General features: G+C 46.1%; 12 non-coding genes across 12 annotated transcripts; all 12 read right to left on the bottom strand.

The window, feature by feature from the left end:
* Positions 1–143: 143 nt before the first annotated feature.
* LOC130320269 (U2 spliceosomal RNA) lies at positions 144–334 on the bottom strand. The gene has a single exon (XR_008866201.1). It is a non-coding gene; the product is annotated as a U2 spliceosomal RNA (small nuclear RNA).
* Positions 335–2,431: 2,097 nt separating this feature from the next.
* On the bottom strand, positions 2,432–2,622 carry LOC130320267 (U2 spliceosomal RNA). The gene has a single exon (XR_008866199.1). It is a non-coding gene; the product is annotated as a U2 spliceosomal RNA (small nuclear RNA).
* A 2,099-nt stretch (positions 2,623–4,721) lies between these two features.
* Positions 4,722–4,912, bottom strand: LOC130320266 (U2 spliceosomal RNA). Its single transcript, XR_008866198.1, has one exon. It is a non-coding gene; the product is annotated as a U2 spliceosomal RNA (small nuclear RNA).
* A 2,097-nt stretch (positions 4,913–7,009) lies between these two features.
* On the bottom strand, positions 7,010–7,200 carry LOC130320265 (U2 spliceosomal RNA). The gene has a single exon (XR_008866197.1). It is a non-coding gene; the product is annotated as a U2 spliceosomal RNA (small nuclear RNA).
* A 2,099-nt stretch (positions 7,201–9,299) lies between these two features.
* LOC130320264 (U2 spliceosomal RNA) lies at positions 9,300–9,490 on the bottom strand. The gene has a single exon (XR_008866196.1). It is a non-coding gene; the product is annotated as a U2 spliceosomal RNA (small nuclear RNA).
* Positions 9,491–11,586: 2,096 nt separating this feature from the next.
* On the bottom strand, positions 11,587–11,777 carry LOC130320263 (U2 spliceosomal RNA). The gene has a single exon (XR_008866195.1). It is a non-coding gene; the product is annotated as a U2 spliceosomal RNA (small nuclear RNA).
* Positions 11,778–13,871: 2,094 nt separating this feature from the next.
* On the bottom strand, positions 13,872–14,062 carry LOC130320262 (U2 spliceosomal RNA). Its single transcript, XR_008866194.1, has one exon. It is a non-coding gene; the product is annotated as a U2 spliceosomal RNA (small nuclear RNA).
* Positions 14,063–16,159: 2,097 nt separating this feature from the next.
* LOC130320261 (U2 spliceosomal RNA) lies at positions 16,160–16,350 on the bottom strand. The gene has a single exon (XR_008866193.1). It is a non-coding gene; the product is annotated as a U2 spliceosomal RNA (small nuclear RNA).
* Positions 16,351–18,448: 2,098 nt separating this feature from the next.
* LOC130320259 (U2 spliceosomal RNA) lies at positions 18,449–18,639 on the bottom strand. Its single transcript, XR_008866192.1, has one exon. It is a non-coding gene; the product is annotated as a U2 spliceosomal RNA (small nuclear RNA).
* Positions 18,640–20,735: 2,096 nt separating this feature from the next.
* On the bottom strand, positions 20,736–20,926 carry LOC130320258 (U2 spliceosomal RNA). Its single transcript, XR_008866191.1, has one exon. It is a non-coding gene; the product is annotated as a U2 spliceosomal RNA (small nuclear RNA).
* Positions 20,927–23,024: 2,098 nt separating this feature from the next.
* Positions 23,025–23,215, bottom strand: LOC130320257 (U2 spliceosomal RNA). Its single transcript, XR_008866190.1, has one exon. It is a non-coding gene; the product is annotated as a U2 spliceosomal RNA (small nuclear RNA).
* A 2,091-nt stretch (positions 23,216–25,306) lies between these two features.
* LOC130320278 (U2 spliceosomal RNA) lies at positions 25,307–25,497 on the bottom strand. The gene has a single exon (XR_008866208.1). It is a non-coding gene; the product is annotated as a U2 spliceosomal RNA (small nuclear RNA).
* Positions 25,498–27,576: the final 2,079 nt, after the last annotated feature.

Genomic DNA, 27,576 nt, shown 5'->3' with positions numbered 1-27,576 from the left:
GAAGCAGAAGCAGCAGAAGCAGCAGCAGCACCACCTTTTGTTTTTTGGCTGCAGCAGCAGCAAGGCCCACAGGGCTGGCTAGCTGGCTAGCCAGCAAGCAGGTAGCAATGAAAGTAGGAATCTTTCTTTTTAACCCTGTAAGGGGGTGGTGCACTGTACCCGAAGATACTGCCATATCGGGTCAATGCATAGGGCGACGGAAGCAAGCTTCGAAATCGGCCCCCGTTCTCAAAAATCCATTTAATATATGGTCCCCAGATAGGGGACGTATCAGATATTAAACTGATAAGAACAGATACTACACTTGATCTTAGCCAAAAGGCCGAGAAGCGATAACCGTGAAAGGGGCGGGCCCAACAAGGTCCCCTTCATGGGCACTATCACTGCTTGCTGTCAGGGAGGCTGCCAGACAATTTTCCATGCACACTCTGGGCTGGGGGGCAGTCAACCACCAGTACACACAGCAGAACCTAAACCCATACCATTATTGCTAAGCAGCAAGACAGGGGCCCATTGCACTCCCACGGGGCCTTTTTAAATGCAATCCATAACCCGGATTTGCCAGGAACCCTTCTTACTCCTCCTACTTGCATGTGACACTGGGCTTAGGATCTGCATAGGAAACACACACACAAGCACACACCTACCTTTGTTGCCTGCAGATGCCTCCTTGGCTGTCCCCAAACGGTATCAAACCAACACCCACGGGAAGCTGTAAGCATAGAGGACATGCCTGCACCCCATTGGACTTACCTGTGTGGGTTAAATCCGGGTTATTTGACAACCTATGGCGGTGATGGTTCTGCTCAGGCAGAGCAGTGCTGATGCTCCTCATAAAGCTGTCGCTGCTGTGAAGGTTCTAGGTGACATCACAAATCCCTTTGGTTACATACACAACAAAGCTGGGTTGTTGTTGTTTACACTCTGCAAGGCCTGTGGAAGTGAGTGACATCATAGCACTGTAGTTCTGAGGGTTCAAGATGGATGCAACAATCTCCTGTTGCTTCTATGAAGGCCGTAATAGACGACATCACCAAACAGCTCCATAGTCACATACACAGCAAAGGAGAGATGTTGTTTACACCTAGTGATGTCAGTGGTATTGAGTGACATCACAGCACAGTGCTAAGGCTCCTGGGCCTGGACACAGCAGCGGCTGCAATATCTCAACGGAGAATACGTTTATATCTATATGTGTGTGTGCGCATATATATATATATATATATATATATATATATATATATATATATATATATATTCTCCGCCGAAATCACTTTTAAACCCATTTCCACCTTTTTTTCCCTTCTCTTCCTCTTACTTTTTTTTCACGTTTTTTTACGTTTTTCTCCTTTTCGCCTCTTTTCTGGGCGTATTATTCTTCTTTTTCTTCTTTTTTTTCGTCTAATGCATACCCCATCAGTGCAGCAATGCTTATTCAATACCGCCAGCAGATGGAGACACTGGGGGATAATTTTCTAAGGATTTATACTGATTTTTCCTGTCTGAATTTGTCGCACAGAAAGTTGCAGGCCAAATATGTGTGACATTTCTGCGACTTTAGCTTCTAGAGCATTTTTACAACATTATACATAGGTGCTGAATACATAAAAAGCGACTGTTCAGCGACAGACAAGTCGCATCGGCTGAAAGTAGGCCAGAATGTCAGTCCATGTTGGAGCAGGTTTAGATACAGTCTAAAGCATAGATCTCAAAGTCTGTGCACAGAATTTAGCAAGGGCCTCGCACCTTCTGATGCATCAGGTAGGTGCACAATAGCATAGCCTAACCCTCTGTACTTTGGTCTATATTGATGCGGGACATAGACAGCCAGCTGATGACCAATCCATTAGTGCAATGGATGGCTGGAAGCATTTGTCTTTGCCTTTGCAATACCACAGAAGCAATGCATGGTCAATGTACAGCAATGACACACCTGTGTGAACAGCCAGGAGACCCCCCCCCCCCCCCATGTTATGTTACATAGTTACATAGTTAGTACGGTCGAAAAAAGACATATGTCCATCACGTTCAACCAGGGAATTAAGGGGTAGGGGTGTGGCGCGATATTGGGGAAGGGATGAGATTTTATATTTCTTCATAAGCATTAATCTTATTTTGTCAATTAGGAACATTCAGCACCCACCCGCTATCAAGGCAGCTGCCTATCATGTCATGCCCTACCTGCACAGGTGTGCTGGCTACTCAAATGATCCAATTAAGGAGGCCATTTAGTCAGCAGCAGCAGAAGTCCTGTGCCTGGACGCTCCAACAGGGGCCAGACACAAGCAGAAGCAGAAGCAGCAGAAGCAGCAGCAGCACCACCTTTTGTTTTTTGGCTGCAGCAGCAGCAAGGCCCACAGGGCTGGCTAGCTGGCTAGCCAGCAAGCAGGTAGCAATGAAAGTAGGAATCTTTCTTTTTAACCCTGTAAGGGGGTGGTGCACTGTACCCGAAGATACTGCCATATCGGGTCAATGCATAGGGCGACGGAAGCAAGCTTCGAAATCGGCCCCCGTTCTCAAAAATCCATTTAATATATGGTCCCCAGATAGGGGACGTATCAGATATTAAACTGATAAGAACAGATACTACACTTGATCTTAGCCAAAAGGCCGAGAAGCGATAACCGTGAAAGGGGCGGGCCCAACAAGGTCCCCTTCATGGGCACTATCACTGCTTGCTGTCAGGGAGGCTGCCAGACAATTTTCCATGCACACTCTGGGCTGGGGGGCAGTCAACCACCAGTACACACAGCAGAACCTAAACCCATACCATTATTGCTAAGCAGCAAGACAGGGGCCCATTGCACTCCCACGGGGCCTTTTTAAATGCAATCCATAACCCGGATTTGCCAGGAACCCTTCTTACTCCTCCTACTTGCATGTGACACTGGGCTTAGGATCTGCATAGGAAACACACACACAAGCACACACCTACCTTTGTTGCCTGCAGATGCCTCCTTGGCTGTCCCCAAACGGTATCAAACCAACACCCACGGGAAGCTGTAAGCATAGAGGACATGCCTGCACCCCATTGGACTTACCTGTGTGGGTTAAATCCGGGTTATTTGACAACCTATGGCGGTGATGGTTCTGCTCAGGCAGAGCAGTGCTGATGCTCCTCATAAAGCTGTCGCTGCTGTGAAGGTTCTAGGTGACATCACAAATCCCTTTGGTTACATACACAACAAAGCTGGGTTGTTGTTGTTTACACTCTGCAAGGCCTGTGGAAGTGAGTGACATCATAGCACTGTAGTTCTGAGGGTTCAAGATGGATGCAACAATCTCCTGTTGCTTCTATGAAGGCCGTAATAGACGACATCACCAAACAGCTCCATAGTCACATACACAGCAAAGGAGAGATGTTGTTTACACCTAGTGATGTCAGTGGTATTGAGTGACATCACAGCACAGTGCTAAGGCTCCTGGGCCTGGACACAGCAGCGGCTGCAATATCTCAACGGAGAATACGTTTATATCTATATGTGTGTGTGCGCATATATATATATATATATATATATATATATATATATATATATATATATATATATTCTCCGCCGAAATCACTTTTAAACCCATTTCCACCTTTTTTTCCCTTCTCTTCCTCTTACTTTTTTTTCACGTTTTTTTACGTTTTTCTCCTTTTCGCCTCTTTTCTGGGCGTATTATTCTTCTTTTTCTTCTTTTTTTTCGTCTAATGCATACCCCATCAGTGCAGCAATGCTTATTCAATACCGCCAGCAGATGGAGACACTGGGGGATAATTTTCTAAGGATTTATACTGATTTTTCCTGTCTGAATTTGTCGCACAGAAAGTTGCAGGCCAAATATGTGTGACATTTCTGCGACTTTAGCTTCTAGAGCATTTTTACAACATTATACATAGGTGCTGAATACATAAAAAGCGACTGTTCAGCGACAGACAAGTCGCATCGGCTGAAAGTAGGCCAGAATGTCAGTCCATGTTGGAGCAGGTTTAGATACAGTCTAAAGCATAGATCTCAAAGTCTGTGCACAGAATTTAGCAAGGGCCTCGCACCTTCTGATGCATCAGGTAGGTGCACAATAGCATAGCCTAACCCTCTGTACTTTGGTCTATATTGATGCGGGACATAGACAGCCAGCTGATGACCAATCCATTAGTGCAATGGATGGCTGGAAGCATTTGTCTTTGCCTTTGCAATACCACAGAAGCAATGCATGGTCAATGTACAGCAATGACACACCTGTGTGAACAGCCAGGAGACCCCCCCCCCCCCCCATGTTATGTTACATAGTTACATAGTTAGTACGGTCGAAAAAAGACATATGTCCATCACGTTCAACCAGGGAATTAAGGGGTAGGGGTGTGGCGCGATATTGGGGAAGGGATGAGATTTTATATTTCTTCATAAGCATTAATCTTATTTTGTCAATTAGGAACATTCAGCACCCACCCGCTATCAAGGCAGCTGCCTATCATGTCATGCCCTACCTGCACAGGTGTGCTGGCTACTCAAATGATCCAATTAAGGAGGCCATTTAGTCAGCAGCAGCAGAAGTCCTGTGCCTGGACGCTCCAACAGGGGCCAGACACAAGCAGAAGCAGAAGCAGCAGAAGCAGCAGCAGCACCACCTTTTGTTTTTTGGCTGCAGCAGCAGCAAGGCCCACAGGGCTGGCTAGCTGGCTAGCCAGCAAGCAGGTAGCAATGAAAGTAGGAATCTTTCTTTTTAACCCTGTAAGGGGGTGGTGCACTGTACCCGAAGATACTGCCATATCGGGTCAATGCATAGGGCGACGGAAGCAAGCTTCGAAATCGGCCCCCGTTCTCAAAAATCCATTTAATATATGGTCCCCAGATAGGGGACGTATCAGATATTAAACTGATAAGAACAGATACTACACTTGATCTTAGCCAAAAGGCCGAGAAGCGATAACCGTGAAAGGGGCGGGCCCAACAAGGTCCCCTTCATGGGCACTATCACTGCTTGCTGTCAGGGAGGCTGCCAGACAATTTTCCATGCACACTCTGGGCTGGGGGGCAGTCAACCACCAGTACACACAGCAGAACCTAAACCCATACCATTATTGCTAAGCAGCAAGACAGGGGCCCATTGCACTCCCACGGGGCCTTTTTAAATGCAATCCATAACCCGGATTTGCCAGGAACCCTTCTTACTCCTCCTACTTGCATGTGACACTGGGCTTAGGATCTGCATAGGAAACACACACACAAGCACACACCTACCTTTGTTGCCTGCAGATGCCTCCTTGGCTGTCCCCAAACGGTATCAAACCAACACCCACGGGAAGCTGTAAGCATAGAGGACATGCCTGCACCCCATTGGACTTACCTGTGTGGGTTAAATCCGGGTTATTTGACAACCTATGGCGGTGATGGTTCTGCTCAGGCAGAGCAGTGCTGATGCTCCTCATAAAGCTGTCGCTGCTGTGAAGGTTCTAGGTGACATCACAAATCCCTTTGGTTACATACACAACAAAGCTGGGTTGTTGTTGTTTACACTCTGCAAGGCCTGTGGAAGTGAGTGACATCATAGCACTGTAGTTCTGAGGGTTCAAGATGGATGCAACAATCTCCTGTTGCTTCTATGAAGGCCGTAATAGACGACATCACCAAACAGCTCCATAGTCACATACACAGCAAAGGAGAGATGTTGTTTACACCTAGTGATGTCAGTGGTATTGAGTGACATCACAGCACAGTGCTAAGGCTCCTGGGCCTGGACACAGCAGCGGCTGCAATATCTCAACGGAGAATACGTTTATATCTATATGTGTGTGTGCGCATATATATATATATATATATATATATATATATATATATATATATATATATATTCTCCGCCGAAATCACTTTTAAACCCATTTCCACCTTTTTTTCCCTTCTCTTCCTCTTACTTTTTTTTCACGTTTTTTTACGTTTTTCTCCTTTTCGCCTCTTTTCTGGGCGTATTATTCTTCTTTTTCTTCTTTTTTTTCGTCTAATGCATACCCCATCAGTGCAGCAATGCTTATTCAATACCGCCAGCAGATGGAGACACTGGGGGATAATTTTCTAAGGATTTATACTGATTTTTCCTGTCTGAATTTGTCGCACAGAAAGTTGCAGGCCAAATATGTGTGACATTTCTGCGACTTTAGCTTCTAGAGCATTTTTACAACATTATACATAGGTGCTGAATACATAAAAAGCGACTGTTCAGCGACAGACAAGTCGCATCGGCTGAAAGTAGGCCAGAATGTCAGTCCATGTTGGAGCAGGTTTAGATACAGTCTAAAGCATAGATCTCAAAGTCTGTGCACAGAATTTAGCAAGGGCCTCGCACCTTCTGATGCATCAGGTAGGTGCACAATAGCATAGCCTAACCCTCTGTACTTTGGTCTATATTGATGCGGGACATAGACAGCCAGCTGATGACCAATCCATTAGTGCAATGGATGGCTGGAAGCATTTGTCTTTGCCTTTGCAATACCACAGAAGCAATGCATGGTCAATGTACAGCAATGACACACCTGTGTGAACAGCCAGGAGACCCCCCCCCCCCCCCATGTTATGTTACATAGTTACATAGTTAGTACGGTCGAAAAAAGACATATGTCCATCACGTTCAACCAGGGAATTAAGGGGTAGGGGTGTGGCGCGATATTGGGGAAGGGATGAGATTTTATATTTCTTCATAAGCATTAATCTTATTTTGTCAATTAGGAACATTCAGCACCCACCCGCTATCAAGGCAGCTGCCTATCATGTCATGCCCTACCTGCACAGGTGTGCTGGCTACTCAAATGATCCAATTAAGGAGGCCATTTAGTCAGCAGCAGCAGAAGTCCTGTGCCTGGACGCTCCAACAGGGGCCAGACACAAGCAGAAGCAGAAGCAGCAGAAGCAGCAGCAGCACCACCTTTTGTTTTTTGGCTGCAGCAGCAGCAAGGCCCACAGGGCTGGCTAGCTGGCTAGCCAGCAAGCAGGTAGCAATGAAAGTAGGAATCTTTCTTTTTAACCCTGTAAGGGGGTGGTGCACTGTACCCGAAGATACTGCCATATCGGGTCAATGCATAGGGCGACGGAAGCAAGCTTCGAAATCGGCCCCCGTTCTCAAAAATCCATTTAATATATGGTCCCCAGATAGGGGACGTATCAGATATTAAACTGATAAGAACAGATACTACACTTGATCTTAGCCAAAAGGCCGAGAAGCGATAACCGTGAAAGGGGCGGGCCCAACAAGGTCCCCTTCATGGGCACTATCACTGCTTGCTGTCAGGGAGGCTGCCAGACAATTTTCCATGCACACTCTGGGCTGGGGGGCAGTCAACCACCAGTACACACAGCAGAACCTAAACCCATACCATTATTGCTAAGCAGCAAGACAGGGGCCCATTGCACTCCCACGGGGCCTTTTTAAATGCAATCCATAACCCGGATTTGCCAGGAACCCTTCTTACTCCTCCTACTTGCATGTGACACTGGGCTTAGGATCTGCATAGGAAACACACACACAAGCACACACCTACCTTTGTTGCCTGCAGATGCCTCCTTGGCTGTCCCCAAACGGTATCAAACCAACACCCACGGGAAGCTGTAAGCATAGAGGACATGCCTGCACCCCATTGGACTTACCTGTGTGGGTTAAATCCGGGTTATTTGACAACCTATGGCGGTGATGGTTCTGCTCAGGCAGAGCAGTGCTGATGCTCCTCATAAAGCTGTCGCTGCTGTGAAGGTTCTAGGTGACATCACAAATCCCTTTGGTTACATACACAACAAAGCTGGGTTGTTGTTGTTTACACTCTGCAAGGCCTGTGGAAGTGAGTGACATCATAGCACTGTAGTTCTGAGGGTTCAAGATGGATGCAACAATCTCCTGTTGCTTCTATGAAGGCCGTAATAGACGACATCACCAAACAGCTCCATAGTCACATACACAGCAAAGGAGAGATGTTGTTTACACCTAGTGATGTCAGTGGTATTGAGTGACATCACAGCACAGTGCTAAGGCTCCTGGGCCTGGACACAGCAGCGGCTGCAATATCTCAACGGAGAATACGTTTATATCTATATGTGTGTGTGCGCATATATATATATATATATATATATATATATATATATATATATATATATATATATTCTCCGCCGAAATCACTTTTAAACCCATTTCCACCTTTTTTTCCCTTCTCTTCCTCTTACTTTTTTTTCACGTTTTTTTACGTTTTTCTCCTTTTCGCCTCTTTTCTGGGCGTATTATTCTTCTTTTTCTTCTTTTTTTTCGTCTAATGCATACCCCATCAGTGCAGCAATGCTTATTCAATACCGCCAGCAGATGGAGACACTGGGGGATAATTTTCTAAGGATTTATACTGATTTTTCCTGTCTGAATTTGTCGCACAGAAAGTTGCAGGCCAAATATGTGTGACATTTCTGCGACTTTAGCTTCTAGAGCATTTTTACAACATTATACATAGGTGCTGAATACATAAAAAGCGACTGTTCAGCGACAGACAAGTCGCATCGGCTGAAAGTAGGCCAGAATGTCAGTCCATGTTGGAGCAGGTTTAGATACAGTCTAAAGCATAGATCTCAAAGTCTGTGCACAGAATTTAGCAAGGGCCTCGCACCTTCTGATGCATCAGGTAGGTGCACAATAGCATAGCCTAACCCTCTGTACTTTGGTCTATATTGATGCGGGACATAGACAGCCAGCTGATGACCAATCCATTAGTGCAATGGATGGCTGGAAGCATTTGTCTTTGCCTTTGCAATACCACAGAAGCAATGCATGGTCAATGTACAGCAATGACACACCTGTGTGAACAGCCAGGAGACCCCCCCCCCCCCCCATGTTATGTTACATAGTTACATAGTTAGTACGGTCGAAAAAAGACATATGTCCATCACGTTCAACCAGGGAATTAAGGGGTAGGGGTGTGGCGCGATATTGGGGAAGGGATGAGATTTTATATTTCTTCATAAGCATTAATCTTATTTTGTCAATTAGGAACATTCAGCACCCACCCGCTATCAAGGCAGCTGCCTATCATGTCATGCCCTACCTGCACAGGTGTGCTGGCTACTCAAATGATCCAATTAAGGAGGCCATTTAGTCAGCAGCAGCAGAAGTCCTGTGCCTGGACGCTCCAACAGGGGCCAGACACAAGCAGAAGCAGAAGCAGCAGAAGCAGCAGCAGCACCACCTTTTGTTTTTTGGCTGCAGCAGCAGCAAGGCCCACAGGGCTGGCTAGCTGGCTAGCCAGCAAGCAGGTAGCAATGAAAGTAGGAATCTTTCTTTTTAACCCTGTAAGGGGGTGGTGCACTGTACCCGAAGATACTGCCATATCGGGTCAATGCATAGGGCGACGGAAGCAAGCTTCGAAATCGGCCCCCGTTCTCAAAAATCCATTTAATATATGGTCCCCAGATAGGGGACGTATCAGATATTAAACTGATAAGAACAGATACTACACTTGATCTTAGCCAAAAGGCCGAGAAGCGATAACCGTGAAAGGGGCGGGCCCAACAAGGTCCCCTTCATGGGCACTATCACTGCTTGCTGTCAGGGAGGCTGCCAGACAATTTTCCATGCACACTCTGGGCTGGGGGGCAGTCAACCACCAGTACACACAGCAGAACCTAAACCCATACCATTATTGCTAAGCAGCAAGACAGGGGCCCATTGCACTCCCACGGGGCCTTTTTAAATGCAATCCATAACCCGGATTTGCCAGGAACCCTTCTTACTCCTCCTACTTGCATGTGACACTGGGCTTAGGATCTGCATAGGAAACACACACACAAGCACACACCTACCTTTGTTGCCTGCAGATGCCTCCTTGGCTGTCCCCAAACGGTATCAAACCAACACCCACGGGAAGCTGTAAGCATAGAGGACATGCCTGCACCCCATTGGACTTACCTGTGTGGGTTAAATCCGGGTTATTTGACAACCTATGGCGGTGATGGTTCTGCTCAGGCAGAGCAGTGCTGATGCTCCTCATAAAGCTGTCGCTGCTGTGAAGGTTCTAGGTGACATCACAAATCCCTTTGGTTACATACACAACAAAGCTGGGTTGTTGTTGTTTACACTCTGCAAGGCCTGTGGAAGTGAGTGACATCATAGCACTGTAGTTCTGAGGGTTCAAGATGGATGCAACAATCTCCTGTTGCTTCTATGAAGGCCGTAATAGACGACATCACCAAACAGCTCCATAGTCACATACACAGCAAAGGAGAGATGTTGTTTACACCTAGTGATGTCAGTGGTATTGAGTGACATCACAGCACAGTGCTAAGGCTCCTGGGCCTGGACACAGCAGCGGCTGCAATATCTCAACGGAGAATACGTTTATATCTATATGTGTGTGTGCGCATATATATATATATATATATATATATATATATATATATATATATATATATATCTCCGCCGAAATCACTTTTAAACCCATTTCCACCTTTTTTTCCCTTCTCTTCCTCTTACTTTTTTTTCACGTTTTTTTACGTTTTTCTCCTTTTCGCCTCTTTTCTGGGCGTATTATTCTTCTTTTTCTTCTTTTTTTTCGTCTAATGCATACCCCATCAGTGCAGCAATGCTTATTCAATACCGCCAGCAGATGGAGACACTGGGGGATAATTTTCTAAGGATTTATACTGATTTTTCCTGTCTGAATTTGTCGCACAGAAAGTTGCAGGCCAAATATGTGTGACATTTCTGCGACTTTAGCTTCTAGAGCATTTTTACAACATTATACATAGGTGCTGAATACATAAAAAGCGACTGTTCAGCGACAGACAAGTCGCATCGGCTGAAAGTAGGCCAGAATGTCAGTCCATGTTGGAGCAGGTTTAGATACAGTCTAAAGCATAGATCTCAAAGTCTGTGCACAGAATTTAGCAAGGGCCTCGCACCTTCTGATGCATCAGGTAGGTGCACAATAGCATAGCCTAACCCTCTGTACTTTGGTCTATATTGATGCGGGACATAGACAGCCAGCTGATGACCAATCCATTAGTGCAATGGATGGCTGGAAGCATTTGTCTTTGCCTTTGCAATACCACAGAAGCAATGCATGGTCAATGTACAGCAATGACACACCTGTGTGAACAGCCAGGAGACCCCCCCCCCCCCCCATGTTATGTTACATAGTTACATAGTTAGTACGGTCGAAAAAAGACATATGTCCATCACGTTCAACCAGGGAATTAAGGGGTAGGGGTGTGGCGCGATATTGGGGAAGGGATGAGATTTTATATTTCTTCATAAGCATTAATCTTATTTTGTCAATTAGGAACATTCAGCACCCACCCGCTATCAAGGCAGCTGCCTATCATGTCATGCCCTACCTGCACAGGTGTGCTGGCTACTCAAATGATCCAATTAAGGAGGCCATTTAGTCAGCAGCAGCAGAAGTCCTGTGCCTGGACGCTCCAACAGGGGCCAGACACAAGCAGAAGCAGAAGCAGCAGAAGCAGCAGCAGCACCACCTTTTGTTTTTTGGCTGCAGCAGCAGCAAGGCCCACAGGGCTGGCTAGCTGGCTAGCCAGCAAGCAGGTAGCAATGAAAGTAGGAATCTTTCTTTTTAACCCTGTAAGGGGGTGGTGCACTGTACCCGAAGATACTGCCATATCGGGTCAATGCATAGGGCGACGGAAGCAAGCTTCGAAATCGGCCCCCGTTCTCAAAAATCCATTTAATATATGGTCCCCAGATAGGGGACGTATCAGATATTAAACTGATAAGAACAGATACTACACTTGATCTTAGCCAAAAGGCCGAGAAGCGATAACCGTGAAAGGGGCGGGCCCAACAAGGTCCCCTTCATGGGCACTATCACTGCTTGCTGTCAGGGAGGCTGCCAGACAATTTTCCATGCACACTCTGGGCTGGGGGGCAGTCAACCACCAGTACACACAGCAGAACCTAAACCCATACCATTATTGCTAAGCAGCAAGACAGGGGCCCATTGCACTCCCACGGGGCCTTTTTAAATGCAATCCATAACCCGGATTTGCCAGGAACCCTTCTTACTCCTCCTACTTGCATGTGACACTGGGCTTAGGATCTGCATAGGAAACACACACACAAGCACACACCTACCTTTGTTGCCTGCAGATGCCTCCTTGGCTGTCCCCAAACGGTATCAAACCAACACCCACGGGAAGCTGTAAGCATAGAGGACATGCCTGCACCCCATTGGACTTACCTGTGTGGGTTAAATCCGGGTTATTTGACAACCTATGGCGGTGATGGTTCTGCTCAGGCAGAGCAGTGCTGATGCTCCTCATAAAGCTGTCGCTGCTGTGAAGGTTCTAGGTGACATCACAAATCCCTTTGGTTACATACACAACAAAGCTGGGTTGTTGTTGTTTACACTCTGCAAGGCCTGTGGAAGTGAGTGACATCATAGCACTGTAGTTCTGAGGGTTCAAGATGGATGCAACAATCTCCTGTTGCTTCTATGAAGGCCGTAATAGACGACATCACCAAACAGCTCCATAGTCACATACACAGCAAAGGAGAGATGTTGTTTACACCTAGTGATGTCAGTGGTATTGAGTGACATCACAGCACAGTGCTAAGGCTCCTGGGCCTGGACACAGCAGCGGCTGCAATATCTCAACGGAGAATACGTTTATATCTATATGTGTGTGTGCGCATATATATATATATATATATATATATATATATATATATATATATATATTTCTCCGCCGAAATCACTTTTAAACCCATTTCCACCTTTTTTTCCCTTCTCTTCCTCTTACTTTTTTTTCACGTTTTTTTACGTTTTTCTCCTTTTCGCCTCTTTTCTGGGCGTATTATTCTTCTTTTTCTTCTTTTTTTTCGTCTAATGCATACCCCATCAGTGCAGCAATGCTTATTCAATACCGCCAGCAGATGGAGACACTGGGGGATAATTTTCTAAGGATTTATACTGATTTTTCCTGTCTGAATTTGTCGCACAGAAAGTTGCAGGCCAAATATGTGTGACATTTCTGCGACTTTAGCTTCTAGAGCATTTTTACAACATTATACATAGGTGCTGAATACATAAAAAGCGACTGTTCAGCGACAGACAAGTCGCATCGGCTGAAAGTAGGCCAGAATGTCAGTCCATGTTGGAGCAGGTTTAGATACAGTCTAAAGCATAGATCTCAAAGTCTGTGCACAGAATTTAGCAAGGGCCTCGCACCTTCTGATGCATCAGGTAGGTGCACAATAGCATAGCCTAACCCTCTGTACTTTGGTCTATATTGATGCGGGACATAGACAGCCAGCTGATGACCAATCCATTAGTGCAATGGATGGCTGGAAGCATTTGTCTTTGCCTTTGCAATACCACAGAAGCAATGCATGGTCAATGTACAGCAATGACACACCTGTGTGAACAGCCAGGAGACCCCCCCCCCCCCCCATGTTATGTTACATAGTTACATAGTTAGTACGGTCGAAAAAAGACATATGTCCATCACGTTCAACCAGGGAATTAAGGGGTAGGGGTGTGGCGCGATATTGGGGAAGGGATGAGATTTTATATTTCTTCATAAGCATTAATCTTATTTTGTCAATTAGGAACATTCAGCACCCACCCGCTATCAAGGCAGCTGCCTATCATGTCATGCCCTACCTGCACAGGTGTGCTGGCTACTCAAATGATCCAATTAAGGAGGCCATTTAGTCAGCAGCAGCAGAAGTCCTGTGCCTGGACGCTCCAACAGGGGCCAGACACAAGCAGAAGCAGAAGCAGCAGAAGCAGCAGCAGCACCACCTTTTGTTTTTTGGCTGCAGCAGCAGCAAGGCCCACAGGGCTGGCTAGCTGGCTAGCCAGCAAGCAGGTAGCAATGAAAGTAGGAATCTTTCTTTTTAACCCTGTAAGGGGGTGGTGCACTGTACCCGAAGATACTGCCATATCGGGTCAATGCATAGGGCGACGGAAGCAAGCTTCGAAATCGGCCCCCGTTCTCAAAAATCCATTTAATATATGGTCCCCAGATAGGGGACGTATCAGATATTAAACTGATAAGAACAGATACTACACTTGATCTTAGCCAAAAGGCCGAGAAGCGATAACCGTGAAAGGGGCGGGCCCAACAAGGTCCCCTTCATGGGCACTATCACTGCTTGCTGTCAGGGAGGCTGCCAGACAATTTTCCATGCACACTCTGGGCTGGGGGGCAGTCAACCACCAGTACACACAGCAGAACCTAAACCCATACCATTATTGCTAAGCAGCAAGACAGGGGCCCATTGCACTCCCACGGGGCCTTTTTAAATGCAATCCATAACCCGGATTTGCCAGGAACCCTTCTTACTCCTCCTACTTGCATGTGACACTGGGCTTAGGATCTGCATAGGAAACACACACACAAGCACACACCTACCTTTGTTGCCTGCAGATGCCTCCTTGGCTGTCCCCAAACGGTATCAAACCAACACCCACGGGAAGCTGTAAGCATAGAGGACATGCCTGCACCCCATTGGACTTACCTGTGTGGGTTAAATCCGGGTTATTTGACAACCTATGGCGGTGATGGTTCTGCTCAGGCAGAGCAGTGCTGATGCTCCTCATAAAGCTGTCGCTGCTGTGAAGGTTCTAGGTGACATCACAAATCCCTTTGGTTACATACACAACAAAGCTGGGTTGTTGTTGTTTACACTCTGCAAGGCCTGTGGAAGTGAGTGACATCATAGCACTGTAGTTCTGAGGGTTCAAGATGGATGCAACAATCTCCTGTTGCTTCTATGAAGGCCGTAATAGACGACATCACCAAACAGCTCCATAGTCACATACACAGCAAAGGAGAGATGTTGTTTACACCTAGTGATGTCAGTGGTATTGAGTGACATCACAGCACAGTGCTAAGGCTCCTGGGCCTGGACACAGCAGCGGCTGCAATATCTCAACGGAGAATACGTTTATATCTATATGTGTGTGTGCGCATATATATATATATATATCTATATATATATATATATATATATATATATATTTCTCCGCCGAAATCACTTTTAAACCCATTTCCACCTTTTTTTCCCTTCTCTTCCTCTTACTTTTTTTTCACGTTTTTTTACGTTTTTCTCCTTTTCGCCTCTTTTCTGGGCGTATTATTCTTCTTTTTCTTCTTTTTTTTCGTCTAATGCATACCCCATCAGTGCAGCAATGCTTATTCAATACCGCCAGCAGATGGAGACACTGGGGGATAATTTTCTAAGGATTTATACTGATTTTTCCTGTCTGAATTTGTCGCACAGAAAGTTGCAGGCCAAATATGTGTGACATTTCTGCGACTTTAGCTTCTAGAGCATTTTTACAACATTATACATAGGTGCTGAATACATAAAAAGCGACTGTTCAGCGACAGACAAGTCGCATCGGCTGAAAGTAGGCCAGAATGTCAGTCCATGTTGGAGCAGGTTTAGATACAGTCTAAAGCATAGATCTCAAAGTCTGTGCACAGAATTTAGCAAGGGCCTCGCACCTTCTGATGCATCAGGTAGGTGCACAATAGCATAGCCTAACCCTCTGTACTTTGGTCTATATTGATGCGGGACATAGACAGCCAGCTGATGACCAATCCATTAGTGCAATGGATGGCTGGAAGCATTTGTCTTTGCCTTTGCAATACCACAGAAGCAATGCATGGTCAATGTACAGCAATGACACACCTGTGTGAACAGCCAGGAGACCCCCCCCCCCCCCCATGTTATGTTACATAGTTACAATAGTTAGTACGGTCGAAAAAAGACATATGTCCATCACGTTCAACCAGGGAATTAAGGGGTAGGGGTGTGGCGCGATATTGGGGAAGGGATGAGATTTTATATTTCTTCATAAGCATTAATCTTATTTTGTCAATTAGGAACATTCAGCACCCACCCGCTATCAAGGCAGCTGCCTATCATGTCATGCCCTACCTGCACAGGTGTGCTGGCTACTCAAATGATCCAATTAAGGAGGCCATTTAGTCAGCAGCAGCAGAAGTCCTGTGCCTGGACGCTCCAACAGGGGCCAGACACAAGCAGAAGCAGAAGCAGCAGAAGCAGCAGCAGCACCACCTTTTGTTTTTTGGCTGCAGCAGCAGCAAGGCCCACAGGGCTGGCTAGCTGGCTAGCCAGCAAGCAGGTAGCAATGAAAGTAGGAATCTTTCTTTTTAACCCTGTAAGGGGGTGGTGCACTGTACCCGAAGATACTGCCATATCGGGTCAATGCATAGGGCGACGGAAGCAAGCTTCGAAATCGGCCCCCGTTCTCAAAAATCCATTTAATATATGGTCCCCAGATAGGGGACGTATCAGATATTAAACTGATAAGAACAGATACTACACTTGATCTTAGCCAAAAGGCCGAGAAGCGATAACCGTGAAAGGGGCGGGCCCAACAAGGTCCCCTTCATGGGCACTATCACTGCTTGCTGTCAGGGAGGCTGCCAGACAATTTTCCATGCACACTCTGGGCTGGGGGGCAGTCAACCACCAGTACACACAGCAGAACCTAAACCCATACCATTATTGCTAAGCAGCAAGACAGGGGCCCATTGCACTCCCACGGGGCCTTTTTAAATGCAATCCATAACCCGGATTTGCCAGGAACCCTTCTTACTCCTCCTACTTGCATGTGACACTGGGCTTAGGATCTGCATAGGAAACACACACACAAGCACACACCTACCTTTGTTGCCTGCAGATGCCTCCTTGGCTGTCCCCAAACGGTATCAAACCAACACCCACGGGAAGCTGTAAGCATAGAGGACATGCCTGCACCCCATTGGACTTACCTGTGTGGGTTAAATCCGGGTTATTTGACAACCTATGGCGGTGATGGTTCTGCTCAGGCAGAGCAGTGCTGATGCTCCTCATAAAGCTGTCGCTGCTGTGAAGGTTCTAGGTGACATCACAAATCCCTTTGGTTACATACACAACAAAGCTGGGTTGTTGTTGTTTACACTCTGCAAGGCCTGTGGAAGTGAGTGACATCATAGCACTGTAGTTCTGAGGGTTCAAGATGGATGCAACAATCTCCTGTTGCTTCTATGAAGGCCGTAATAGACGACATCACCAAACAGCTCCATAGTCACATACACAGCAAAGGAGAGATGTTGTTTACACCTAGTGATGTCAGTGGTATTGAGTGACATCACAGCACAGTGCTAAGGCTCCTGGGCCTGGACACAGCAGCGGCTGCAATATCTCAACGGAGAATACGTTTATATCTATATGTGTGTGTGCGCATATATATATATATATATATATATATATATATATATATATATATATATATATTTCTCCGCCGAAATCACTTTTAAACCCATTTCCACCTTTTTTTCCCTTCTCTTCCTCTTACTTTTTTTTCACGTTTTTTTACGTTTTTCTCCTTTTCGCCTCTTTTCTGGGCGTATTATTCTTCTTTTTCTTCTTTTTTTTCGTCTAATGCATACCCCATCAGTGCAGCAATGCTTATTCAATACCGCCAGCAGATGGAGACACTGGGGGATAATTTTCTAAGGATTTATACTGATTTTTCCTGTCTGAATTTGTCGCACAGAAAGTTGCAGGCCAAATATGTGTGACATTTCTGCGACTTTAGCTTCTAGAGCATTTTTACAACATTATACATAGGTGCTGAATACATAAAAAGCGACTGTTCAGCGACAGACAAGTCGCATCGGCTGAAAGTAGGCCAGAATGTCAGTCCATGTTGGAGCAGGTTTAGATACAGTCTAAAGCATAGATCTCAAAGTCTGTGCACAGAATTTAGCAAGGGCCTCGCACCTTCTGATGCATCAGGTAGGTGCACAATAGCATAGCCTAACCCTCTGTACTTTGGTCTATATTGATGCGGGACATAGACAGCCAGCTGATGACCAATCCATTAGTGCAATGGATGGCTGGAAGCATTTGTCTTTGCCTTTGCAATACCACAGAAGCAATGCATGGTCAATGTACAGCAATGACACACCTGTGTGAACAGCCAGGAGACCCCCCCCCCCCCCCATGTTATGTTACATAGTTACATAGTTAGTACGGTCGAAAAAAGACATATGTCCATCACGTTCAACCAGGGAATTAAGGGGTAGGGGTGTGGCGCGATATTGGGGAAGGGATGAGATTTTATATTTCTTCATAAGCATTAATCTTATTTTGTCAATTAGGAACATTCAGCACCCACCCGCTATCAAGGCAGCTGCCTATCATGTCATGCCCTACCTGCACAGGTGTGCTGGCTACTCAAATGATCCAATTAAGGAGGCCATTTAGTCAGCAGCAGCAGAAGTCCTGTGCCTGGACGCTCCAACAGGGGCCAGACACAAGCAGAAGCAGAAGCAGCAGAAGCAGCAGCAGCACCACCTTTTGTTTTTTGGCTGCAGCAGCAGCAAGGCCCACAGGGCTGGCTAGCTGGCTAGCCAGCAAGCAGGTAGCAATGAAAGTAGGAATCTTTCTTTTTAACCCTGTAAGGGGGTGGTGCACTGTACCCGAAGATACTGCCATATCGGGTCAATGCATAGGGCGACGGAAGCAAGCTTCGAAATCGGCCCCCGTTCTCAAAAATCCATTTAATATATGGTCCCCAGATAGGGGACGTATCAGATATTAAACTGATAAGAACAGATACTACACTTGATCTTAGCCAAAAGGCCGAGAAGCGATAACCGTGAAAGGGGCGGGCCCAACAAGGTCCCCTTCATGGGCACTATCACTGCTTGCTGTCAGGGAGGCTGCCAGACAATTTTCCATGCACACTCTGGGCTGGGGGGCAGTCAACCACCAGTACACACAGCAGAACCTAAACCCATACCATTATTGCTAAGCAGCAAGACAGGGGCCCATTGCACTCCCACGGGGCCTTTTTAAATGCAATCCATAACCCGGATTTGCCAGGAACCCTTCTTACTCCTCCTACTTGCATGTGACACTGGGCTTAGGATCTGCATAGGAAACACACACACAAGCACACACCTACCTTTGTTGCCTGCAGATGCCTCCTTGGCTGTCCCCAAACGGTATCAAACCAACACCCACGGGAAGCTGTAAGCATAGAGGACATGCCTGCACCCCATTGGACTTACCTGTGTGGGTTAAATCCGGGTTATTTGACAACCTATGGCGGTGATGGTTCTGCTCAGGCAGAGCAGTGCTGATGCTCCTCATAAAGCTGTCGCTGCTGTGAAGGTTCTAGGTGACATCACAAATCCCTTTGGTTACATACACAACAAAGCTGGGTTGTTGTTGTTTACACTCTGCAAGGCCTGTGGAAGTGAGTGACATCATAGCACTGTAGTTCTGAGGGTTCAAGATGGATGCAACAATCTCCTGTTGCTTCTATGAAGGCCGTAATAGACGACATCACCAAACAGCTCCATAGTCACATACACAGCAAAGGAGAGATGTTGTTTACACCTAGTGATGTCAGTGGTATTGAGTGACATCACAGCACAGTGCTAAGGCTCCTGGGCCTGGACACAGCAGCGGCTGCAATATCTCAACGGAGAATACGTTTATATCTATATGTGTGTGTGCGCATATATATATATATATATATATATATATATATATATATATATATATATATATCTCCGCCGAAATCACTTTTAAACCCATTTCCACCTTTTTTTCCCTTCTCTTCCTCTTACTTTTTTTTCACGTTTTTTTACGTTTTTCTCCTTTTCGCCTCTTTTCTGGGCGTATTATTCTTCTTTTTCTTCTTTTTTTTCGTCTAATGCATACCCCATCAGTGCAGCAATGCTTATTCAATACCGCCAGCAGATGGAGACACTGGGGGATAATTTTCTAAGGATTTATACTGATTTTTCCTGTCTGAATTTGTCGCACAGAAAGTTGCAGGCCAAATATGTGTGACATTTCTGCGACTTTAGCTTCTAGAGCATTTTTACAACATTATACATAGGTGCTGAATACATAAAAAGCGACTGTTCAGCGACAGACAAGTCGCATCGGCTGAAAGTAGGCCAGAATGTCAGTCCATGTTGGAGCAGGTTTAGATACAGTCTAAAGCATAGATCTCAAAGTCTGTGCACAGAATTTAGCAAGGGCCTCGCACCTTCTGATGCATCAGGTAGGTGCACAATAGCATAGCCTAACCCTCTGTACTTTGGTCTATATTGATGCGGGACATAGACAGCCAGCTGATGACCAATCCATTAGTGCAATGGATGGCTGGAAGCATTTGTCTTTGCCTTTGCAATACCACAGAAGCAATGCATGGTCAATGTACAGCAATGACACACCTGTGTGAACAGCCAGGAGACCCCCCCCCCCCCCCATGTTATGTTACATAGTTACATAGTTAGTACGGTCGAAAAAAGACATATGTCCATCACGTTCAACCAGGGAATTAAGGGGTAGGGGTGTGGCGCGATATTGGGGAAGGGATGAGATTTTATATTTCTTCATAAGCATTAATCTTATTTTGTCAATTAGGAACATTCAGCACCCACCCGCTATCAAGGCAGCTGCCTATCATGTCATGCCCTACCTGCACAGGTGTGCTGGCTACTCAAATGATCCAATTAAGGAGGCCATTTAGTCAGCAGCAGCAGAAGTCCTGTGCCTGGACGCTCCAACAGGGGCCAGACACAAGCAGAAGCAGAAGCAGCAGAAGCAGCAGCAGCACCACCTTTTGTTTTTTGGCTGCAGCAGCAGCAAGGCCCACAGGGCTGGCTAGCTGGCTAGCCAGCAAGCAGGTAGCAATGAAAGTAGGAATCTTTCTTTTTAACCCTGTAAGGGGGTGGTGCACTGTACCCGAAGATACTGCCATATCGGGTCAATGCATAGGGCGACGGAAGCAAGCTTCGAAATCGGCCCCCGTTCTCAAAAATCCATTTAATATATGGTCCCCAGATAGGGGACGTATCAGATATTAAACTGATAAGAACAGATACTACACTTGATCTTAGCCAAAAGGCCGAGAAGCGATAACCGTGAAAGGGGCGGGCCCAACAAGGTCCCCTTCATGGGCACTATCACTGCTTGCTGTCAGGGAGGCTGCCAGACAATTTTCCATGCACACTCTGGGCTGGGGGGCAGTCAACCACCAGTACAACCAGTACACACAGCAGAACCTAAACCCATACCATTATTGCTAAGCAGCAAGACAGGGGCCCATTGCACTCCCACGGGGCCTTTTTAAATGCAATCCATAACCCGGATTTGCCAGGAACCCTTCTTACTCCTCCTACTTGCATGTGACACTGGGCTTAGGATCTGCATAGGAAACACACACACAAGCACACACCTACCTTTGTTGCCTGCAGATGCCTCCTTGGCTGTCCCCAAACGGTATCAAACCAACACCCACGGGAAGCTGTAAGCATAGAGGACATGCCTGCACCCCATTGGACTTACCTGTGTGGGTTAAATCCGGGTTATTTGACAACCTATGGCGGTGATGGTTCTGCTCAGGCAGAGCAGTGCTGATGCTCCTCATAAAGCTGTCGCTGCTGTGAAGGTTCTAGGTGACATCACAAATCCCTTTGGTTACATACACAACAAAGCTGGGTTGTTGTTGTTTACACTCTGCAAGGCCTGTGGAAGTGAGTGACATCATAGCACTGTAGTTCTGAGGGTTCAAGATGGATGCAACAATCTCCTGTTGCTTCTATGAAGGCCGTAATAGACGACATCACCAAACAGCTCCATAGTCACATACACAGCAAAGGAGAGATGTTGTTTACACCTAGTGATGTCAGTGGTATTGAGTGACATCACAGCACAGTGCTAAGGCTCCTGGGCCTGGACACAGCAGCGGCTGCAATATCTCAACGGAGAATACGTTTATATCTATATGTGTGTGTGCGCATATATATGATATATATATATATATATATATATATATATATATATTTCTCCGCCGAAATCACTTTTAAACCCATTTCCACCTTTTTTTCCCTTCTCTTCCTCTTACTTTTTTTTCACGTTTTTTTACGTTTTTCTCCTTTTCGCCTCTTTTCTGGGCGTATTATTCTTCTTTTTCTTCTTTTTTTTCGTCTAATGCATACCCCATCAGTGCAGCAATGCTTATTCAATACCGCCAGCAGATGGAGACACTGGGGGATAATTTTCTAAGGATTTATACTGATTTTTCCTGTCTGAATTTGTCGCACAGAAAGTTGCAGGCCAAATATGTGTGACATTTCTGCGACTTTAGCTTCTAGAGCATTTTTACAACATTATACATAGGTGCTGAATACATAAAAAGCGACTGTTCAGCGACAGACAAGTCGCATCGGCTGAAAGTAGGCCAGAATGTCAGTCCATGTTGGAGCAGGTTTAGATACAGTCTAAAGCATAGATCTCAAAGTCTGTGCACAGAATTTAGCAAGGGCCTCGCACCTTCTGATGCATCAGGTAGGTGCACAATAGCATAGCCTAACCCTCTGTACTTTGGTCTATATTGATGCGGGACATAGACAGCCAGCTGATGACCAATCCATTAGTGCAATGGATGGCTGGAAGCATTTGTCTTTGCCTTTGCAATACCACAGAAGCAATGCATGGTCAATGTACAGCAATGACACACCTGTGTGAACAGCCAGGAGACCCCCCCCCCCCCATGTTATGTTACATAGTTACATAGTTAGTACGGTCGAAAAAAGACATATGTCCATCACGTTCAACCAGGGAATTAAGGGGTAGGGGTGTGGCGCGATATTGGGGAAGGGATGAGATTTTATATTTCTTCATAAGCATTAATCTTATTTTGTCAATTAGGAACATTCAGCACCCACCCGCTATCAAGGCAGCTGCCTATCATGTCATGCCCTACCTGCACAGGTGTGCTGGCTACTCAAATGATCCAATTAAGGAGGCCATTTAGTCAGCAGCAGCAGAAGTCCTGTGCCTGGACGCTCCAACAGGGGCCAGACACAAGCAGAAGCAGAAGCAGCAGAAGCAGCAGCAGCACCACCTTTTGTTTTTTGGCTGCAGCAGCAGCAAGGCCCACAGGGCTGGCTAGCTGGCTAGCCAGCAAGCAGGTAGCAATGAAAGTAGGAATCTTTCTTTTTAACCCTGTAAGGGGGTGGTGCACTGTACCCGAAGATACTGCCATATCGGGTCAATGCATAGGGCGACGGAAGCAAGCTTCGAAATCGGCCCCCGTTCTCAAAAATCCATTTAATATATGGTCCCCAGATAGGGGACGTATCAGATATTAAACTGATAAGAACAGATACTACACTTGATCTTAGCCAAAAGGCCGAGAAGCGATAACCGTGAAAGGGGCGGGCCCAACAAGGTCCCCTTCATGGGCACTATCACTGCTTGCTGTCAGGGAGGCTGCCAGACAATTTTCCATGCACACTCTGGGCTGGGGGGCAGTCAACCACCAGTACACACAGCAGAACCTAAACCCATACCATTATTGCTAAGCAGCAAGACAGGGGCCCATTGCACTCCCACGGGGCCTTTTTAAATGCAATCCATAACCCGGATTTGCCAGGAACCCTTCTTACTCCTCCTACTTGCATGTGACACTGGGCTTAGGATCTGCATAGGAAACACACACACAAGCACACACCTACCTTTGTTGCCTGCAGATGCCTCCTTGGCTGTCCCCAAACGGTATCAAACCAACACCCACGGGAAGCTGTAAGCATAGAGGACATGCCTGCACCCCATTGGACTTACCTGTGTGGGTTAAATCCGGGTTATTTGACAACCTATGGCGGTGATGGTTCTGCTCAGGCAGAGCAGTGCTGATGCTCCTCATAAAGCTGTCGCTGCTGTGAAGGTTCTAGGTGACATCACAAATCCCTTTGGTTACATACACAACAAAGCTGGGTTGTTGTTGTTTACACTCTGCAAGGCCTGTGGAAGTGAGTGACATCATAGCACTGTAGTTCTGAGGGTTCAAGATGGATGCAACAATCTCCTGTTGCTTCTATGAAGGCCGTAATAGACGACATCACCAAACAGCTCCATAGTCACATACACAGCAAAGGAGAGATGTTGTTTACACCTAGTGATGTCAGTGGTATTGAGTGACATCACAGCACAGTGCTAAGGCTCCTGGGCCTGGACACAGCAGCGGCTGCAATATCTCAACGGAGAATACGTTTATATCTATATGTGTGTGTGCGCATATATATATATATATATATATATATATATATATATATATATATATTTCTCCGCCGAAATCACTTTTAAACCCATTTCCACCTTTTTTTCCCTTCTCTTCCTCTTACTTTTTTTTCACGTTTTTTTACGTTTTTCTCCTTTTCGCCTCTTTTCTGGGCGTATTATTCTTCTTTTTCTTCTTTTTTTTCGTCTAATGCATACCCCATCAGTGCAGCAATGCTTATTCAATACCGCCAGCAGATGGAGACACTGGGGGATAATTTTCTAAGGATTTATACTGATTTTTCCTGTCTGAATTTGTCGCACAGAAAGTTGCAGGCCAAATATGTGTGACATTTCTGCGACTTTAGCTTCTAGAGCATTTTTACAACATTATACATAGGTGCTGAATACATAAAAAGCGACTGTTCAGCGACAGACAAGTCGCATCGGCTGAAAGTAGGCCAGAATGTCAGTCCATGTTGGAGCAGGTTTAGATACAGTCTAAAGCATAGATCTCAAAGTCTGTGCACAGAATTTAGCAAGGGCCTCGCACCTTCTGATGCATCAGGTAGGTGCACAATAGCATAGCCTAACCCTCTGTACTTTGGTCTATATTGATGCGGGACATAGACAGCCAGCTGATGACCAATCCATTAGTGCAATGGATGGCTGGAAGCATTTGTCTTTGCCTTTGCAATACCACAGAAGCAATGCATGGTCAATGTACAGCAATGACACACCTGTGTGAACAGCCAGGAGACCCCCCCCCCCCCCATGTTATGTTACATAGTTACATAGTTAGTACGGTCGAAAAAAGACATATGTCCATCACGTTCAACCAGGGAATTAAGGGGTAGGGGTGTGGCGCGATATTGGGGAAGGGATGAGATTTTATATTTCTTCATAAGCATTAATCTTATTTTGTCAATTAGGAACATTCAGCACCCACCCGCTATCAAGGCAGCTGCCTATCATGTCATGCCCTACCTGCACAGGTGTGCTGGCTACTCAAATGATCCAATTAAGGAGGCCATTTAGTCAGCAGCAGCAGAAGTCCTGTGCCTGGACGCTCCAACAGGGGCCAGACACAAGCAGAAGCAGAAGCAGCAGAAGCAGCAGCAGCACCACCTTTTGTTTTTTGGCTGCAGCAGCAGCAAGGCCCACAGGGCTGGCTAGCTGGCTAGCCAGCAAGCAGGTAGCAATGAAAGTAGGAATCTTTCTTTTTAACCCTGTAAGGGGGTGGTGCACTGTACCCGAAGATACTGCCATATCGGGTCAATGCATAGGGCGACGGAAGCAAGCTTCGAAATCGGCCCCCGTTCTCAAAAATCCATTTAATATATGGTCCCCAGATAGGGGACGTATCAGATATTAAACTGATAAGAACAGATACTACACTTGATCTTAGCCAAAAGGCCGAGAAGCGATAACCGTGAAAGGGGCGGGCCCAACAAGGTCCCCTTCATGGGCACTATCACTGCTTGCTGTCAGGGAGGCTGCCAGACAATTTTCCATGCACACTCTGGGCTGGGGGGCAGTCAACCACCAGTACACACAGCAGAACCTAAACCCATACCATTATTGCTAAGCAGCAAGACAGGGGCCCATTGCACTCCCACGGGGCCTTTTTAAATGCAATCCATAACCCGGATTTGCCAGGAACCCTTCTTACTCCTCCTACTTGCATGTGACACTGGGCTTAGGATCTGCATAGGAAACACACACACAAGCACACACCTACCTTTGTTGCCTGCAGATGCCTCCTTGGCTGTCCCCAAACGGTATCAAACCAACACCCACGGGAAGCTGTAAGCATAGAGGACATGCCTGCACCCCATTGGACTTACCTGTGTGGGTTAAATCCGGGTTATTTGACAACCTATGGCGGTGATGGTTCTGCTCAGGCAGAGCAGTGCTGATGCTCCTCATAAAGCTGTCGCTGCTGTGAAGGTTCTAGGTGACATCACAAATCCCTTTGGTTACATACACAACAAAGCTGGGTTGTTGTTGTTTACACTCTGCAAGGCCTGTGGAAGTGAGTGACATCATAGCACTGTAGTTCTGAGGGTTCAAGATGGATGCAACAATCTCCTGTTGCTTCTATGAAGGCCGTAATAGACGACATCACCAAACAGCTCCATAGTCACATACACAGCAAAGGAGAGATGTTGTTTACACCTAGTGATGTCAGTGGTATTGAGTGACATCACAGCACAGTGCTAAGGCTCCTGGGCCTGGACACAGCAGCGGCTGCAATATCTCAACGGAGAATACGTTTATATCTATATGTGTGTGTGCGCATATATATATATATATATATATATATATATATATATATATATTTCTCCGCCGAAATCACTTTTAAACCCATTTCCACCTTTTTTTCCCTTCTCTTCCTCTTACTTTTTTTTCACGTTTTTTTACGTTTTTCTCCTTTTCGCCTCTTTTCTGGGCGTATTATTCTTCTTTTTCTTCTTTTTTTTCGTCTAATGCATACCCCATCAGTGCAGCAATGCTTATTCAATACCGCCAGCAGATGGAGACACTGGGGGATAATTTTCTAAGGATTTATACTGATTTTTCCTGTCTGAATTTGTCGCACAGAAAGTTGCAGGCCAAATATGTGTGACATTTCTGCGACTTTAGCTTCTAGAGCATTTTTACAACATTATACATAGGTGCTGAATACATAAAAAGCGACTGTTCAGCGACAGACAAGTCGCATCGGCTGAAAGTAGGCCAGAATGTCAGTCCATGTTGGAGCAGGTTTAGATACAGTCTAAAGCATAGATCTCAAAGTCTGTGCACAGAATTTAGCAAGGGCCTCGCACCTTCTGATGCATCAGGTAGGTGCACAATAGCATAGCCTAACCCTCTGTACTTTGGTCTATATTGATGCGGGACATAGACAGCCAGCTGATGACCAATCCATTAGTGCAATGGATGGCTGGAAGCATTTGTCTTTGCCTTTGCAATACCACAGAAGCAATGCATGGTCAATGTACAGCAATGACACACCTGTGTGAACAGCCAGGAGACCCCCCCCCCCCCATGTTATGTTACATAGTTACATAGTTAGTACGGTCGAAAAAAGACATATGTCCATCACGTTCAACCAGGGAATTAAGGGGTAGGGGTGTGGCGCGATATTGGGGAAGGGATGAGATTTTATATTTCTTCATAAGCATTAATCTTATTTTGTCAATTAGGAACATTCAGCACCCACCCGCTATCAAGGCAGCTGCCTATCATGTCATGCCCTACCTGCACAGGTGTGCTGGCTACTCAAATGATCCAATTAAGGAGGCCATTTAGTCAGCAGCAGCAGAAGTCCTGTGCCTGGACGCTCCAACAGGGGCCAGACACAAGCAGAAGCAGAAGCAGCAGAAGCAGCAGCAGCACCACCTTTTGTTTTTTGGCTGCAGCAGCAGCAAGGCCCACAGGGCTGGCTAGCTGGCTAGCCAGCAAGCAGGTAGCAATGAAAGTAGGAATCTTTCTTTTTAACCC

Source organism: Hyla sarda, unplaced genomic scaffold (genome assembly GCF_029499605.1).
Source record: "Hyla sarda isolate aHylSar1 unplaced genomic scaffold, aHylSar1.hap1 scaffold_2191, whole genome shotgun sequence".
NCBI classification, from domain to species: Eukaryota; Metazoa; Chordata; class Amphibia; order Anura; family Hylidae; genus Hyla; species Hyla sarda.
This window is presented reverse-complemented; position numbering and strand designations above follow the sequence as displayed.